This window comes from Columba livia, chromosome 4 (assembly GCF_036013475.1).
Source record: "Columba livia isolate bColLiv1 breed racing homer chromosome 4, bColLiv1.pat.W.v2, whole genome shotgun sequence".
Taxonomy (NCBI): Eukaryota; Metazoa; Chordata; class Aves; order Columbiformes; family Columbidae; genus Columba; species Columba livia.
The window spans coordinates 13,987,146-14,005,339 of NC_088605.1; positions in this window are offsets into that span (position 1 = coordinate 13,987,146).

Here is an 18,194-nt window from a genome sequence, read left to right on the forward strand (position 1 = left end):
CTAGAAACAGAAACAAAATAATCTATGCTTTATAAAATATAGTAAATTGTGGGTTATACCATTTCCTGTTTTCCTCCAATGAATTGGCTAAAAAGCATAATCTGGATACTTGTATTACTGCTGTTTTGGTACATGCCATATTGTTAAACAAGATCCTACTGCGACTGAGGTCTGTCCTGCAAGAAATCTAGTGATAGAGAGACTGATCAATGTCGTCTGCTTCCAGGAGTGGAGCCTAAGAGGGAACTCCTGGTCTGAGCCCCAGAGAATGCAACACAGGCAAAAGAAATGCAGCTCAGCCACAGGACTGAGTGGTCAATGGAGCAGCGGCCACTTGTGAAAGAAAGAGCATTCAAAGGACAGAGTTTCAAGGGTGGAACTTGGCAGGCAGAAGCAGGCAGAAAGCTCCAAGGGTAGGAATGAGCAAGAAAAAAAAAATAAGAAAGCTAGTTGTGGGAAACTGAGAACCAAGAATCTATATTGAAGTACGATCAGAAGTGTGTGGCACAAGAGACTCCGAAAAGAGGCGGAGGGGCTTTACTGACTTGTTTGTACAAAAGTTGGAAGAAGTGTTTGCCATCCTGAGCCAGTGTCAGTTTCCATCTGTTGTGTATTCTGGATGGCTGAAAACCGCTTGAAGTTTTCCAGCATTTCACAAGAAAAGATTCAAGGATTTTACTTGGGGGCGTTGGAGGGGGAAGGGGTCCTTTTTAATTTAACATTTTTAGTATTCAAATTAGAAGACTTTCAGCATCCTGGGGTGACACTCAAAAGCCTTTCCCTAGGAAGCCTGGGAGCATATCAGAAATCAATGGCCTGGAGGATGGAAAAAGTTTCAAAAATGTGAGACTGGCAGGAAATACTGGCACATTTCTGTTTGATATTTGCTTTCTTGGCATGCAGGGGCTCTTCTAGCGCCAATGGAAAATCCCTTGGTGCCAAGCCACCCTCAGATAAATCTGCACACAAAATACACTTTGAATTGGCATGTAGCTTTTGAGATTAAGTTTTAACCCTTGCCAAAGTATGTATTTTTGGATTCTAGCATCTCTCTTAGGCAACTTCATAATACTAAAAGGCTACACGTGACTGATTTGAATTTGATGCATCTGAGCACTGCCAAATAAAATGAATGGAGAAGAGTGAGGACACCTGATATGGAAGGAAAACCACCCAGATGCATGCAGGTTTGCTGCTGTCTCTCTCACTACTAAAGCACAGATGTGAGAGTTCCTCAGATCAGCAGTGCTCCCTGCAGTAGGGTGGGAGCAATTCCTGGAGCTCAAGTTCATGTAGGGATTGAGCATAACTGCATGATATTTCAATATAATAAAGATGGTCATCTATATGAACTGTATAAAAAGATGTCATGGACAGAGGCATTGTAAATTCCTCGCTATAAGTGGCATCACAGTCATTGAATCAGGAGCTATGTTGAAGATCAGGAGCCAAAGTCGAGTAGCACAAAGAAAGAGCTATAGAGCAAGAGAGTTCTGGATGCTAAACTCTTGGGCTGGTTCTTATGAACATTTCCCAATTATTTCTTCTTTCTCATTCATCAGCATTATGCAGAGCATTTCTCACGAAAGAAAGGTTCCTTGCATCCTCTTTTTCTCCACAGCTTTCCAAAACAGCACACCATAGAGGATCTCTGTACTGCCGGTGGTGTGACAAGAACCCATTACTGCCTTTGGGAAGCTGAAGAATATCTGCCTTCGGTATGCCACTGGTCAGCTGGAATTCTTGTAATTACATTCTTTTTTCCCCATGAGCATGTGCAGACAATACAGTCAGTTGCAAATAAATGAGAGATATGAGAACATAGATTAACCCACATAATTCCACTATTATTGTTTTTATATAGAGTTTAATTAGGCTGTTTTTAATAAGCCAGCACATATAAACTCAGCATGAATCCAAGTTACAATTATTCCATAATTCCACTATTCTATGTCATCACAAAGAAATTACTTAGAATATCTCTCACTCTAAACAGTCCTTTTTTGGCAGAAGTAGAACAAGAATCTTAAACCTCAGCCATGTTAGGTCAGGCAAAGCCTAGCTTTGATAAAACCTGTAGGTATGCAAAGTCTACCAGAATAAGGAAATAGAGTAAAAATAACTTTTAACAAAATATTATATACATTCTATTAAATAAGGTGCAACAGACATTGTTTTTGCAATTACTCTCTTCTAGTGTTATTATATTTCTTTGACTTCAAAGCAGTTATGTCAGATTTGTACAGAGAACCCTAATACGAAGTCTAGCCCAGTTATTTCCGAGTATAACCAAATCACTGACAATGTCAGGCTCTAGATTTTGACTGTCCCGCTGTAAAATGGCTTGAAATCATTGATTTATGAAAGGAGGAAGATCAGATGTCATTTGAACTTCCCAGTATTTGGCTAACTTGCTTCTACCCTGTCAATGAAAGTACATTGCTATTAACAGAGCAGGAACTCAAAGGAATTGCTTGAAGCCTGTTCCTTAGATACACAATTTATGGTATTCAGACAAATTCACCAAAAATGTGTTGGGGAAAAAAAGGTTGTTTTATACATTCTCAGATCAAAGATCTCATTATTTAAAATACTGTCAAGTTGTCTTTCGTCTTCAGAGCTGGCAAGCATAGGAAAACATGTTGTAAATACAGGCAGCCTTCCAAAATGTCATACTGATTATGCATTCACAAGTCAGCTACTTGAGGCTCAGCTAGGTGAGGAATATCATGAGTCCACTTCGTGGTTTAGCTGTTGTGGAGACTGGACAACAGCCTTTTCTACACATATTGTAGAAACAAACATATTGCAAAAGTACATCCTCGGTGATCGTATTTCCTAATCTATAAATTTAGGTTTATTTTAATTTCTTCTGGTAGTTGATAAAATATAGTAAAAGTTGGCATCAAGCTGCTACGTTTTAAGCACATAATTTATTTCACAGGACCTATGTTGACACGTTCTATAATTTCTTCCATTATTTTTCCAACTATTTCCCCATATTTAGATGGTGACAGCAGTCTATGACCATCTAGCTCTAGGAACCTAGAAAAACTGTTATTCAAAATTGTGAGATGTTCCCCAGTGTGTACTTTTCCAACATTAATGAGATGTTGAGCAATAAAAGGAATGCATGTCAAGTTGTAACTGATAATGGACAATGATTTACTTCCACTGACTTTACCAGTTTGTCTCTCTCAGGAAAATATTTAGTGTATATTTTCATTAGTATGGTATTCTCAGAAGAGCAGGGAAATTGAGGCTATTTAATGTCTCTTGGAAGAATGCTTTCAACTGCTGAGAATGGAGGGGAAAAGCCATGGAAGTAATTTGCTACTGAATTTCTTCATAATTACAGGGTTACAACACATGCAAAAACAATGAGTCTCCTTTTGAAATTTTACATGGGTGAAAGGTGAAGACCAAACTGAATTGGGTCACTTGTTTATTCTGATGATGATGATAAGCTTGAATATAGAATAATCAAGTAAAGCCAAGAGCCCCATTGACATAAATGAAAATTAAAACAACCCAAATTGCAGAAAAGCCTAAAATGATTCAGAGTCTTCCTTATTCAGAAATAGTTTCTGAAGATTCTGGTAGCACCAGTGAAAATTGATTAAAAAAAATCAGTACAGCTTTAATTATCCCCATAATTATTAATGCCCAGGGTCTATTTAGTGCTCATAGTGATAGCAACTTGTCTATCTTGGAAAGCTGTCAATAAGTTAATCTTTGATAATATACAATAAACTAAGCTGAGTTAATGTTTGCTGTTATAGCAATAAGGTTTTTGAAGAAGACAGTACAAAGGTGTATAACTGACTTCTTAACCCACTGATGTTTTTTACTGCACAGACAATTCCAGCTGAAATTAGAACCTCTTTGTCACAGAGGTGATAAATGAACCATCATGACCAGTCCAATGTCCTGCGCAGACTGAAGGGTGTCGCAGAACATGCCCACGTGTGGGTTTCTTTACAAATGTAAAGATGCTATTGACAGGAGTTTCTCTCCTGAAGAATGAGAATCATAATCTTTGTGAGCATAAGACTCACCATTGTTTTATAACAACTTTTTTTCTAGGTTTATAGAGACAAAATATTAACTTCAGCCTACCTGATTCACTGTAATTTCCAACACTTCATTTCCCCTCTTAGCACTCTAGGACTCCATATCTTATCTCTTGTCCAAACACTTCAGCCAAAAATAGTCTACACATTTGCCTACAAATGAATGCAAAGAACAGGAGAACATAGCCACTGTCTTCATCAGATGGACACAACACTAAAGCATTGGTTGAAAAAGTTGTTTCTATAATGCTAAAGGAGTAAAGTCCAGAACAAGGTCACTAGTTCTCAGGAGACTAAGAGGAGACCTCGTTGCTGTCTCCAGCTTCCTCACAAGGGGAGGACAAGGAGAAGGTGCTGAACTCGTCTCTTGAGTGACCAAAAACAGAACCTGAGGGAATGGCAGAAAGATATGCCAGAGGAGGTTTAGGTTGGACATTAGGAAAAGGTTCTTCACCCAGAGGGTGCTGGAGCACTGGAACAGGCTCCCAAGCCTGACAGTGTTCAAGAAGAGACTGGACAACTCCCTCAGACATATGGTGTGAACTGTGGGGTTGTTATATGCGGGGACAGGACTTGGACTCGATGATCCTTGTGGGTCTCTTCTATGATTCTATGGTTGTCCATGTCACTTAAGTGTTAACATGGTCCCTGTTGTGCCTATGTGTGAAGCACAGTGTGAGGGATAGACAGGGCTCTTCCTAGTAGGTATTATGGACGAAATACACCAGATTCCTTCCATCTCTAATGCTCCTCAGGGCTATCCCAGCAGACTTCGCCTCCTAACCACTCTTCAAGCCACTCTGTGGGAGTGCAACCCATATCCTCAGCTTCATGCTACAAAAGTACTTCTATAATGGCTGCAGCACGTGATTTCAAACACTTTTAACTGAAAAAAAGTCAGTATTTGTTTCAATACAAAATTAAATATCTGATCTTCCACAGAGCATTATCATCTAAATTTGCCTGCCCATTAGGGAATGTTCAAGTAAGCTACAACTGCCTTGATTACTTCCACCTTCTACAGTTCAGATCTCATCACTTCAATATTTTGAAGGCACTAGATATGAGTTTCTAAAAGCACTGTGAGTCAGCAAACTCTTATACTTCCTTTGGGAAGATGATCTAGATTTACAGTGCTGCAAACAAGAACAAAGCCTGGCAGCCTGGGTCTAACTTATATGCTGACTTCATATAATGAATTTTTTAGGACATAAGTGGGTTACATTCGTTCTTTCGGTTTTAATTTTGTAAAGCAGGTTCAAGTCTGATAAGACAAGACAGGAGTCACATTGTGTTCAGATAGGTTTAAATTATAGGTGTCTTCCTCTTGGGGATGAAGAAACAGGTTTTACCAGCTTTTGTAGAGTAAGTACTTGGAATCTCTATATAGTCAATAGAGAGGCATCTCTGAGGGCCTCCATGAAGATTTTCTGCACCTGGATCAATCCCATTGGTTCTTCAGAGAAGCTCAGTAAAGATTTATTAATGACACTAGAGAACTGGGAAATTCAGTGAGTGCGTCAGAGTAACATTGAGAGCTTTGTAACCAAACCTAGTGTTAAATCCAGGTCTCTGGGAGCCAAATTACTTCTGTACAAGGTCTTCCTTCTTCATCAGTGTGAAGACCAGAATCTTGATTAAAAGGTAATCTATGTAGAACTATAACGATAATTAGTGGTAAGAATATGTCTTGAGAACACCTTCCAGGTGATCAAATCAGACTGAGAACTCATCAGCATTGCTGAACAGAAGAGCACACTATTTGAGGCTGAAAATGGGTATTTGTTATGAATCAGAGAATTAGTATATCCTTCTAGACAAAATATAATGGCAGAATGCCCAGTTTGTCATGGTGAACAAAATGATCTAATAGGATTCTTTCACCCCTAATTTTAAAAAGTCAATTATCTACCTTAACGAGATTTTTTTTTGACAAGGACCAACAATAATGATGACGGATATACCCTTCTCACAGGGATTTTTTGTAATTTACATATATAACATTTTTCATAATGTTAACAGTATTCAGAAATATACTGAAAAGGTAATGGAAGCATGTCTAGATCTGTTTCTCATGTAAACAAGTGGAGTGCAAATATACATAGGATGATTACAGTAGCTTAAGTGGCTTTTATCATAATATCATTTAGACCTTTTTTTCATGTGCTCTAGGGTTATCTTTAAAAATCTGTTGTCTAAGAAGACAAATCACTTCTTGGGAGTTTTTCAGCCATTCAGTTAAGAGATACCCATCCCTCCCAAAAGCCCTGCAGCTGTTCTAGTAAAAAACTTTAAGGCCAAGAGATTATAAATATCAGGAACAATATTGCAATGATTTGATCTAAAGTGTATTTGTTTACGTGTCAGGATTCATTACATTCCCTAAAATGTAGTTCTTAAAAACTATAATAGGAACTTATTTGAGTAGCAGCTCAAAAGGCAAAGAACTCATTTCTTTTCTTTCATCCAAAATATGTTTGTTTTTCATTTTGTGATATGAAGTATGAAATGAAGCCTGAAACACAAAGATTAAAACATCCAACTATAACAAAAATGTCACCTTTCTCAATATACTGTTTCCCGTTTCTTCTGATCCCCAAATTTCTTTCTCACAGTAGTATCTCTATTTCTGTGCACAGATCTCTGGGCCAGAGGTTGATTTCTCATCTACGGAAAAAAACAGTGCTATAGAGTCTGAGTACATTCCTACTGTAATTTGCTTTACTTGCCTACATGTACATATACCCACCAGTCATGCAAGAAGATAGTCAAACAGTATGCAAATAAATCCCTTTTTCCAGAAAATTCAGCCTAGCAGTAATTGTGGGCTTGTGGGAATAACTCTGTCATAGGCATTGACCTAATCAGAGCCTAAAGCAAAAAGCAAACATTCCTTTTGCCTACACAGTTCCCTCTCCTCCAACTATCCTACACACACCCTTGCACAACTCAGAAGCAATAATGCAGCCTCCCGAAGGCAAATGCTCTTCATTTGTTTAAAGAAAGAACTGGGAGACTAGCACTGTTCCAACCCACAACTGTAAATGCTGTGCTCGCAACACGATCAATAGCAAAGACAGAAAATGAAACCAGGAAGAATTCCTGGAGAGTGCTGTATCAAGAGGCTGAAAAGAAGTTTTCTCAAAATGGGAAATTCACGCAAGGTTTCAGAGTTCACAGATGCATTAAAGCTACTGAAATACAAAAGCAAAAATGGTTCCTAAGGTAGCAATGCCATGAGATGATTTTGACAGTAATTTCTTCATTATGACATTGGTTGTTTAGAACAAGATATGTGTCATTCTCAAGATGTAAATCATATGCTGAAAACAGAAGATAGAGTTCATTTTCCTGTATTAGTCTGTTTGTGATTTTTGAGAACAGGCTTTCTACTAAGCCTGCCATTTGTCTCGCTAGATGTAAATAACGAGATTAAAACTTCAAGGACTCCATCCTCAGCCAGAATGTATTTGCGTACAAGAATTAAGGCTTTGGCCTAAACTATTCAAAAGCCCATTTGTTTTAAAAATTCAAACAATTTTAATATTTTAATATTCCCCCTCGGGTTATTGAGAAAAATCAGATTTAATACTCACCAAGCATCTGATTTATATAAATATCTTATAAACTTTAATACTGGTGCCTATGTGCACTTAAGAGCCACATGGGATATGAGAACAGGGAAAAGTTGCTTGGAAAGTTAGTGGGAAAAGATCTGGTTTCTTAGTTATAAAGCCACAAAGGGCATGCATTTAAAATTACATATTTTAATATTTCACATAACCTACGCTGGATGCTGCAGAAAACGAGCACGTTGGTTCTGAGTTTGTTGATTGTATAATAACAAATCCAGGTGGGGGGCCTTAGCTGTGTGCTCAGGCACTGTGTGGTTATATGTGCATGCTGAGGACTGAGGAAAAATCACCCTTCTGAACTTTGTGACCACTCCTGCTTTGTCTATTATTCATATCTCTCATCCGCAGGATTTACCATCAAGGAGTGTAACTGGGATGTTGGTCAGATCCATGTCAGTGGAGTCTCTTGCTCTCTGACACTGGAAAAACAGAATTCACTTGAACTCATCACCTGACCTGGACAAAATTCAACCCTGCGTAGAGGATTAATATGAAGTCAATGTACTGCGTAAGTTCCAGTTAAATCTTCAAAATTAGCCGCAGGCTGGGGAATGTATGAAGGAAGCCATGGGGATGGAGGCAAGAGGAAGCAGAGAGCAGGGCAAAGTGACAGCATGCCAGGCAGGGCTCAGCGGCAGCCATCCTGCACAATCCCTGAGGATGCGATCTGTCCTGGTGCTCCCCCAGACTTGGAGAGGAGATCCCAGGGGTGGTCGAGGGTTTTCGGCCGAGCCCCAGGAGAGCCCCTGCAGGGTCTGGGAGGAAGGTAAATAGGGAGCTGACACAAGGGCTTGCTGCTGGGGAGAGCAACACAGCGTGAGCTGAGGAAGGAGCTCAAACCTATACCATTATCTGATGTCATCTTTTACTGTATTATTTCACTTTATTTTAAAAGGTTCTTTTTTCCATGGTAGACCCTATCATTTCATGCTGTGTGAACTGAAGGGAGAATTCAAGGCCTTGTGGTAAAAGTGCCTTTGACCCAAGAGTGAGAAGGCAAAATAGCTGCAAAATGCTGATGGCCGCAAGATGTGATGGGAGTCAAATCCTATAGCAGTGGTTCTACCCATACAAACCCCTGCCTATGTTCAGACCGACAGTGGGACCTGATGTCTCTTTGGAAACTAAATGCATTTAAAGCAAGCCAAAAGAAATGGACTCTTCTCACAGAACAAGCGTATCCGCAGATGGTGCTGTACTGATACAGCTACACTGGAGCTGCGATACAACAGTAACTGGTTAAGTTTTACCGTGATGACAAGCCCTCAACTTGATGCTGCCTCTGGAGTGCTCATGGCTGGGAGGCATAGAGAGCCAGTGGGGAGGCCCACGGAAAGGCAGGAGCAAGGGGAAGCCTCTGCACCATGTCTTCCGCCTCCTTCCACTCATCTCAAGTAATGTCGATGTAGTGGCCAGGACCAGTTGATGCTGTTTGGCAGAAGGATGGCAGTCCCCTCGGTCTGCCAGCTGTGAATGCACCTTCACTAGCAACAGATCCAGAGCAGGGGCAAAGCTGTAGTAATCACAGCGGTAACCACAGCTGCAGGGCGGGGGTGGAGGGGGGAATCACAGAATCCCCCAAAATGAAAAGGGGCTTAAAAAGTTATTTAGTTCACTCTCATCTCCCCCTTTTGAAGGTAGGATCATATTAAAGTCTACTTACGATAGATGTTTCCATCCCAGTCCTTAAGGAATTTCTAATTATAGATACTGCAGTCTCCGTAGTTATTTATTTCTGCCTTGCTTTAGTCTTTCCTATTAGACTTTTTTTTTCCCAATATACCACACAAATTAGGTGATTTAAGCTCATCATTTCTGCTTTTACCCACAGCAGACACAGAAGCACTTTTCCCCTTCCTCGCTGAGAAAGCTTTGATGTGTTTGAGGCCTCTAGGATGTCTTTCAGAAGCCTCTTCTCCTCAAGACTGGGAACAGCAGGCAGATGGCAAATGAATTACACAGAAAGCTTATGTATTTGTCCATCGCATCCAAGTCTGTAAATGTAACACAGATATAACATCAGGATAGTCCATCAGGCAAAAAGCCACCTACTACTTGGGTACTAAGAACCATGGTTTTAATGGTGAAATTGAGCAAATGATAAAATGAGAAGAATCCAATAATTTTATTGAACCCCGTGCTACAGAATTGACCTTAATCTGCTTCATAGAATTTCTCTATTTCTTGTCAGTGGAATAGTGGTTTATGAACTGTAATTTCTTAACCCAAGTTTTAATGTATATTTTCCAACAGATATGTTTATTGATTTAATCTTCAATAGAAGTAAGCATTGAACCAAGGGAATCTGTGTTGGTCTGAAAAGCATACCTGGGCATTCCTTTAATGAACCTTATGATCATTACTCATCTATCTCAGCTCATCCCTGAACAATATGGGAATTGCTCGATGACATTAATTATACCAAATTTATTAACAGGCATTTGTAAAACAAACACAGCAAAACATCTACAGCATTTCCCATTCTCTCCTCCTCACTTGTAATTCTTTTTGTTCATGCTTTAGTGTAGTTTCTTGAGAAATTTCAACCTCCTCTTTAATTTAACTCTTCTTACAAGTGCTCCAAATATATCAAGAAATGATACAGGAAAGTATTAAGTATTTGTCCTCTGTGTATTTTCCCAGAACAATGACTAAAGAGGCTGGGGATGGCAATGCTTAGTGCTGATAAACTATTGCTCCCTGTGTGGTTTTGTATGTGCCACTCTTGCTAGAGCCAGGTATGAAGATGGAAGAGGGAAGAGATGATTAGGCCATTGGCCAAGCCTTTTGCCCCATAATAGTGTTTTATCGATAAAAAATCTCTAGATTATTCTCAAAAACAGGCAAAATATTAATTTGTTGTTGCTGCTCAGGAGGTCAGATGTGGCTATGTACACTGCACACTGAGACCTAGGTGGATCCCTGCTAACTGAATCATCAAACTGAGGTTTCGTACACAGACAACAGAGAAATATAGGACCCTTCTCCAAAGAGTAACATGAAAATCACTCTCTAATTGCCCATTAGCTTAATTGAGGAATTAAATGCAATTTTATTCCTAACTTTGTCACTTCAGCTAACCCAAAGCTCTAAATATGCAGGTCTAAGAAAGGAATTTAAAGAATATAATCTAAAGATGCTATTGAGGCCCTCAGTCTACAGTGATACCAACAACTTTTTCCTGCATATCTTGTTTCAATTCCTGGCCAGAGCTTTACTATGCTGACTTAAACTGCAGCTTACGAGTTGAACTGGTATCTCTACTACATTGTATTTAGGATACAACACGGTAATCCAACAATTTTATTCTAGAGTAATATTGTTATTTTGAGCAGCATAAGCAGATAAACAATTCTGGAACAAAGGAAAACAAAAGCTGTTTTAAAGAAAATTCCCCTCTTTCTAGGAAGAAATGGAGAGAAGAAATGCAGATGTGCCAATTACGTAAGCCATGAAACATTTTCTATACATTGTCAACAAGTAATATAATTGGGCCTGACAATCTAGCTTCAAAGCCTGAGACTAATTCAATACAAGCAGGAGACCTGTCAGGGAGTATGGAGTTTCTCACAGAGAGGTCACCTCGGAAGTGCTCCATGTTGACAATAACCCAAAGTCATTACCACCTGGCAATCAGTTCAATGACCTGTGCAAGATAAATGGATGGTCTCAGCTCGGTTTCCAGTTGTGAGGTGGCCACAGTGGGGAAATATAAATTATAATTAACAGTAATTGGCAGCTACACCAGCAAGGCCTTGGATGCTTTCCTGAGAGCTAGACATGGATGGGAAGAGCACCTTCAATGGGTGGTTGCAGATGCAGAGCTTGCACCTGGCTGGATGTGCTGTGCTGATCTTACAGTAAACTAAACAGTAATGTCTGCACAATTTATTTGCAAATGCAAAATTTGAAGTATTACTATTTATTTCTGTTTACAGCATTTACTTCTCAACATCCTGAGTACCTGCATGGCATTTTTATTTAAAAAAAAAAAAATAAAAATAAGATAAATTATCAGCTTCATGAAGAAATCCTCATTTTACATATTCCTACAATGTAATGGCAAAAAAGAGCAAATTCAATCACCTGTCCTAAAAGAAATACAACACAGACTCACAAATCTGACAGGGAATTCAGTTTGTAAAAGCATTACTGAGATAATGTGAGTCACATTGTTTTTGTAGCTAGGATATTGCACTGTGCTGTTGAGCCAGCTGCAGTCAGACTGCACTTGGACAGCAGATGGTGTCCTACTGTAACACTAAGCTACAGTGCTCAAAGAGGAATCTTAAACCAGACTTTAAAATACTCTCCAATTTCCATTTAATTACTTTAATTGGCTTTATAGGCTACAGAATAAAAATGATGGATCTGTTTAAACATTAGGCTGAATTAAAAAGTTTACTGTGTCAAAAGCAGTGACAGAGGTCCCATTTCTGAGAGTATTTTCCAGTATTTAAAGGACCTTTTGAAAAATGTGATCATACCACTTAGGTGCCTGACCAGTCCTTTTCAAAGGCACCATGAGCAAATAAGAGTTAAGAATCCCTCTGAGGGTCAGAGGAGTCAGATGCCTCACACTTAACTGTGCCTTTGAAAATTTCCTCCTTGAAGTGTGTGTTATCTTCATATAATAATGAGAAATTTAAACTTACAGTTGTTATGGTGAAGGCAATGCAAAGACTTATGAGCTCAGATGGGAAAGGACCATATTTTCTTCTGTGTTGTATAATATCGTGTGCAGTGGGCATCTGGTCCCCATTGGAGCTCTCAGATACCAACGTAGTACAATTAAAAATCCATAGGTATTAAATTTATCCCTGATAAATGATATGCTGCTGCTGTGAAACTAAATCTAAAGGAAATATTTTAATGCTTTCAGTCTGTATCCAAAGCCATTTTTCCTTGTATGGTTGTTTTTTCCCTGATCTCTGGGACCTGCAGAAGTTCCCAGTACTTTGTGACTAACGAGGTGAACTGGATGCTGAACAGAAATCTGTTACATTAAGAAGCTACAAGTCTGCTGATGCCACTGGATTTCAGGAAGTATGTAGGTAAAAGTGAGAGATGCTTCGAGGCCATCAAAGTGTTACACAGAACCTGACTCGTGACTAAGCCCAGTCTAAAAACACTTCACCAGCGATTCCCCTTTCACATCATTTACTGAATCGCAGCTGTGGTCACCGCAGGGTCTGATGCATTGCCGAGCAGGCTGGTGTGACTCAGCTCAGGGTTATCTGGAGTTTGCATGCCTAGATTGAATTTACTGTCACTGCGAGGGCAAAATTTGTTGGGAACAGTTTTGTCATTCATAATGAGAGGTGATTAAATCTCTGCCTGCTGGAGCAGATAATCATCATCTTGTACAGCCAAACCCAGGCTGGGGCAAGAGGAGTCATAAATGGCGTTATTAGCACGATCATCACTGAATCACATTTTTCCCTTTTCACAAAGACCCTTGTAAAATTATTCTCTCTTCTGCTGCTTTCATAAGAGAATAATTGTTCCTGTAGCCTCAAGTTATGGGAGTAGTCTCACTGATTTTGGTGAGATTCTTCATATGAGAAAGCACTCTTGACCTTATCCTTTAGAGAAATAGTATAGTAGCAGACGTATGAATACCTGGTTTTCAGAAAAATGTTCTTATTTTCTTCATCCTTCCAGATATGACAGAGGATTTAGAGATTCAATATTCTCCAAAAACATTTGCATAACCTCTCCAAAAGCAATAAAATGATGAAACTCAGAATCTGCAAATTGTGGTGATTTGTAGTGCTTTGATTTATAGCCCTGTTGGGTTCAGAGTGAATGATTTCTACAGAGACCAGTCCCTCTAATCGGAATTTTACAAGAAACGGATGTGCTAAAAGAAACAGAAAGCTAACAGGGCTTCTGGTTACATTTTCAGCCTGATTTATAGAGCTGTAAAACTCTCTGTATCAGGGAGCTGACACCAATTTCTAGAGAGCTGTGAACATTTGTTTTCATCTGATTTTCCTGCAGGGTTTCTCGGTCCACTTTATTCACAAAAGACCCCAGTGAAAACCATGTCAGGTGTTAGAGAGTGTGGGGTGCTGGTGACACCAGTATGCTGGCAGCAAAGGAGGACCAGTTTTGCATCTGAGCAAAAAGAAACTAGTCCTGGGAACGTCTGTGTTGGGGACAGAAGTGTACTTTTAAGGAGTCAAGAGTGGAAATGGAGCTGAGGTGGGAGCAGGCATTACTAGGGCTGAAATGGCTAAGGGAGGTCTGGTCTGGCATGGTGAGGGATGCTGTAAAACTGAGCAGTTCCCCAGCTGAAGGTAAACAGGTGGAGAAGACAGAAATCCAAGCCTGGTGTTGCAGTGGCCACATCACTGCAGCATGACCACAGCCCTTGCACCTGTTGACAGAGACAAATGCCACCTGCGTGTGAACACATCCCGATAACAGAGGAGAAAGTTTGTGAGAAGAGAGACATCTGGAGAGAAACAACAGGGAATGAAACAGGTTTGGGAAGCACAACCCCATCAAAGCTGCAGCTTTAATTGGTGTCCATGGCATGGGAACATGGTAAGATGGACCAGATGGGCAGAGAAGCATCCAGGTGCCTTGAGCAGAGAGAGAGTGGCAGGACAAGTGCCATGGCCATGCTCCCCTGGAGACCCCACCAGGGCTGGGCTGCAGATGAGGACACAGACCTAAATACAATGCGCATGGCCACTCACAACAATAAAATCACTCAAGGAGAACCAAACCAAACCACACCAGCACATCCACCAAGCCAAGTGTGATGCCCAAGACAGGCAGGAGAGAAAGCACATAGAAGCAGGGTAGGGCATGGTCAGGCACAAGGATTGGGAGGGGAGAGACATGAACGAACGTTGAGGTCATGAGTGGGTAGACCACCAGGGACTGTCTTCCTGGATGTGGGCTGTGATTCACATCCATCTGTCTCTGTGAGGATGCTGAACCATTCGACCTCCACAGCTCACATCTTGCCAGTTATGCCCCTTCTTATAGCTAGAAATGTATAAAAATGTTTGGCTTGTATTTTCATGCCCAACATTAAAATGATGTAAGAGTTACAACAAAATAATCTGAGGTCTCTTTTGAGCAGATAACGTGTTCCCTTCTAGAAAACAAATCACATATCAATCACAGGTTATTATGGGTGCTGGAACTAGTATCCTGTCCAAAGAGAGTTGCAGGTAATTATAGTGGAAAAGAAAACAGAAAATTACTTTAAACCAGGACTTTTAAGACTAGTGCATATCCAGATCTAAGGCCCGGATCCAACCAATCACTTGTTGTGTTCCAGGACACTTAGTGGGGTTGGGGACAGGCACTACCGTGTCCAGTTGGCAAAGGTTTTAGGATCAAAGCCTGAGGTATTTACGTGTTGGCTGACAGACTAGCAGAAAATGGCAGCTTCTGCTGACATAGCATTTAAGAAAATGTTCTTACCTTGTTATGCTGTTTAAAGAAATCCTATCAGTTTCTGCATTATATCAAATTATTAAATATATTCTTTTATAAAATGGTTTAGTAGTATGTCCATGCTATTTTGGTTTTAGAGTGCCAAATTAAAAAACAGTTATTAATCAATAAACCAAAGCACATTTTATTGCACTAATATGTGCAGCGTTAAAAATTTATTACCACTTTCCAAGGATTTACTTCCTTTATTTAAAAAAATATGTATTGATATCTTAAATTAATTATAAAGATCAAACTTACATGGAGGGGCACCGATCCAGCAAACACATATGCTTATGGGCAATTTAACTGCATGAGTAACTTCATAGAATTCAGTGGGTGAGAGAGAATCTGTGATCCGTGGAGCTCCTAATGCCGGTAAAGTTATTCATGGGCACAACTGTTTGCAGGACTGGAGCCAAATATAACACATATACAAATTCCCATCTAGAAGAAAAGGCAAATGAATACATAGTGAAAAGCAATTACACATTATTGAACATTCTAACAACTATATATTAAATAATAAGTGCATGAACACAAATACGGGCTTGAAGATGCACAGGTCCTACCTATAATTGACAGATAATAAATAGAGAGGTAGAAGGAAATGGAGAGGTGAAATGAACACAGTGCAACTCTCTTCATGTCTGAGTTTCTCTCTAATTAAGTTGTTTCTTAGAGGCAATAAATATTTAAAGGAAATATGGAAACCAAAAAAAAAAAAACAAAGCGGGGGGGGTTGCATGTGACTACCACCTTTTGGACACTGAATGCAGGTGTTAATACTGTCTAAAGAGCACTTCTTTGGTCTCTCAAAATGTTTTAGAGCACCTAGGGTAGATGCTTAGATGTGATCAGTAAGTGAGAAGTAGGCACTTCTAAAGATTAAGTTTAAAAAAGCCTTGTACCACACTCAGGACCCTGAAATTACCTGTACATTTAATATCAGATGACCACTAGCTATAACATTAAAACAAAGCCACGTTTCCCCTTGTCACGGAGGCACCCTGAGGTTAATTTAAGGGACAACAAGGTCCAAAACCAACTTTTATTAAACCGGTGAGAAACAGGGTTTTAGCACTCCAAAAGTGACTTAAATAAAGGTTCGGATATCAGTCGAGGAAAATTATTGAGGCAGCAACTAATACAACAGGCGGTCCACAGTGTGCATGCACGTGGCTTCACCCAAAACAATGCTGGAGCCGTTCCTGAGTCCCAGAGGAATACACACTTGCCTAAACACGGTGCAGGATTATTTTTAAAGAGATACACGCACTCGTAGTGAGTACAGGAAGCATGCACTCACGATTGTGTGAGGGTAAATTTATAATACACCCGCAATCCTGTGAGAGTTAATTTACTTACACATGCAAGTGTGCACGGAATCCTACACGTGCTTATGTGGAAGCACGGGAGGAAAATACACTCGCGATTGTGCGAGGGGCTCTCGGCGGCCACTCGCAATTGTGCGAGGAAATAATTTATACACGTGCTTGTATTGGGCACGGAAAGTTACGCGTGCAAGTGTGCATGGAAGGAAAATACACTCGCGATTGTGCGAGGAAATAAAGTACTCGTGCAAATGTGCACGGAAAGTTACACGTGCATATGTGCATGGAAGGAAAATACACTTGCGATTGTGCGAGGAAATAATTTAAAGTACGCGTGCAAATGTGCACAGAAAGTTATACGTGCATATGTGCACCAAAAGTATAAATATACTCGCAATCCTGCGAGCAGTTTTACTTACACACGTGGCAGCAAGGCAAGTGGAGTCCCCATCCCGGGGAGGGGGGCTCTCGGCGGCAGCATCTTGCTCGTGCTCCGAGAGACCCATACGAAATGGGCAGAGTCTCGACAAGAATCCCGTTTTTATCTGATCAGATCTGACTGTAGGCACTCTAGGAGCTTCTCTGCACCCCCACACTGAGTGTGGGTGCCCCTGAAGCCTTCAAACATCCTCCACACTGGGCGCGGCTCAGTGTGCCTGGCACTCCCTTCTCCTAATGGCCCAGAAGCCAGGGTGCTCTGGGGCCAAACAAAAGAAGCTGTTAGCCTCAAGTAGCAGAGAAAGGGGGAGATGTGCCATACTGAAGGAGGGAGGGGGGGTTTGCATTCTGCCACACCCCTATCGCTTGTTCTCTCTGTGATCCCCGCTGCTGTGTACTGCACCCTGAAGAGGGACACAGCTCCTGTGGGGAGAAGGGGGGCAATGACCTCAGCAGGGGAAGAGGACATTGTTCTGGGAGGCGGGTACATTGGGTTTGAACTCTTCAGGAGACCATGGGCAGGAACCCACTTGCTCTCAGCTGGGCTTCCGTGCCCTGTTCCAGCCATATTTTTTTGAGTGGTGCTGACTGACCTGCCTGATACTTGACTTCAATGTTTCCCAGGGACTGAGTGAGGAGAGAGTGCCTCCACACCTTCACTTGGAGATGAGCTTCCTTGGGAGTCAGTTATGTAGCTGCTTTGTTTCTGGCTTTTAGGAGGTGCAGTCCTACATTAGAGCACCAGCTGGCTCTAGATGGCAGAGAGCGTGCCAAATTGTTCTCTGAGATTTAGACACCTGCAGTTTACCTGTGCTCCAGGAGAAGCAGAATCCAAGTGGTCAACAGCTCTCCCACAATGGTGAAGCCCTGCAGCTGGGAGGGACTGGATAATTCCCTTTTTGACCCATCCTCCTTATTAAAACGTGCACTAACACCTCAGTTCCCCTGGGCCAGGCTGTGGAAGCAGTAAGTTCTCCTTACGAATTGCCAATAAAGTAGGTGGTTTGCAAATATTTGTGTTCTTGCACTTATTTTGCCCGTATGAAATAAATGCTGCTGCCAGGCACAATACAATGCACCCAGTGTCTTCTGCAGTGTTCTTTCTGCTGTTCAGTGCAAACTGCATCTTTAGGGATGTGTTTCTTGCTCTTCACCTTCCTGCCCCTGACCTGTGCTTTGGCAGTCTCTACATGGAAGATGTTGTGATCGCCCACAATATGCTAACTTCAGATCCACTGCATGCTAGCTGGCTATTT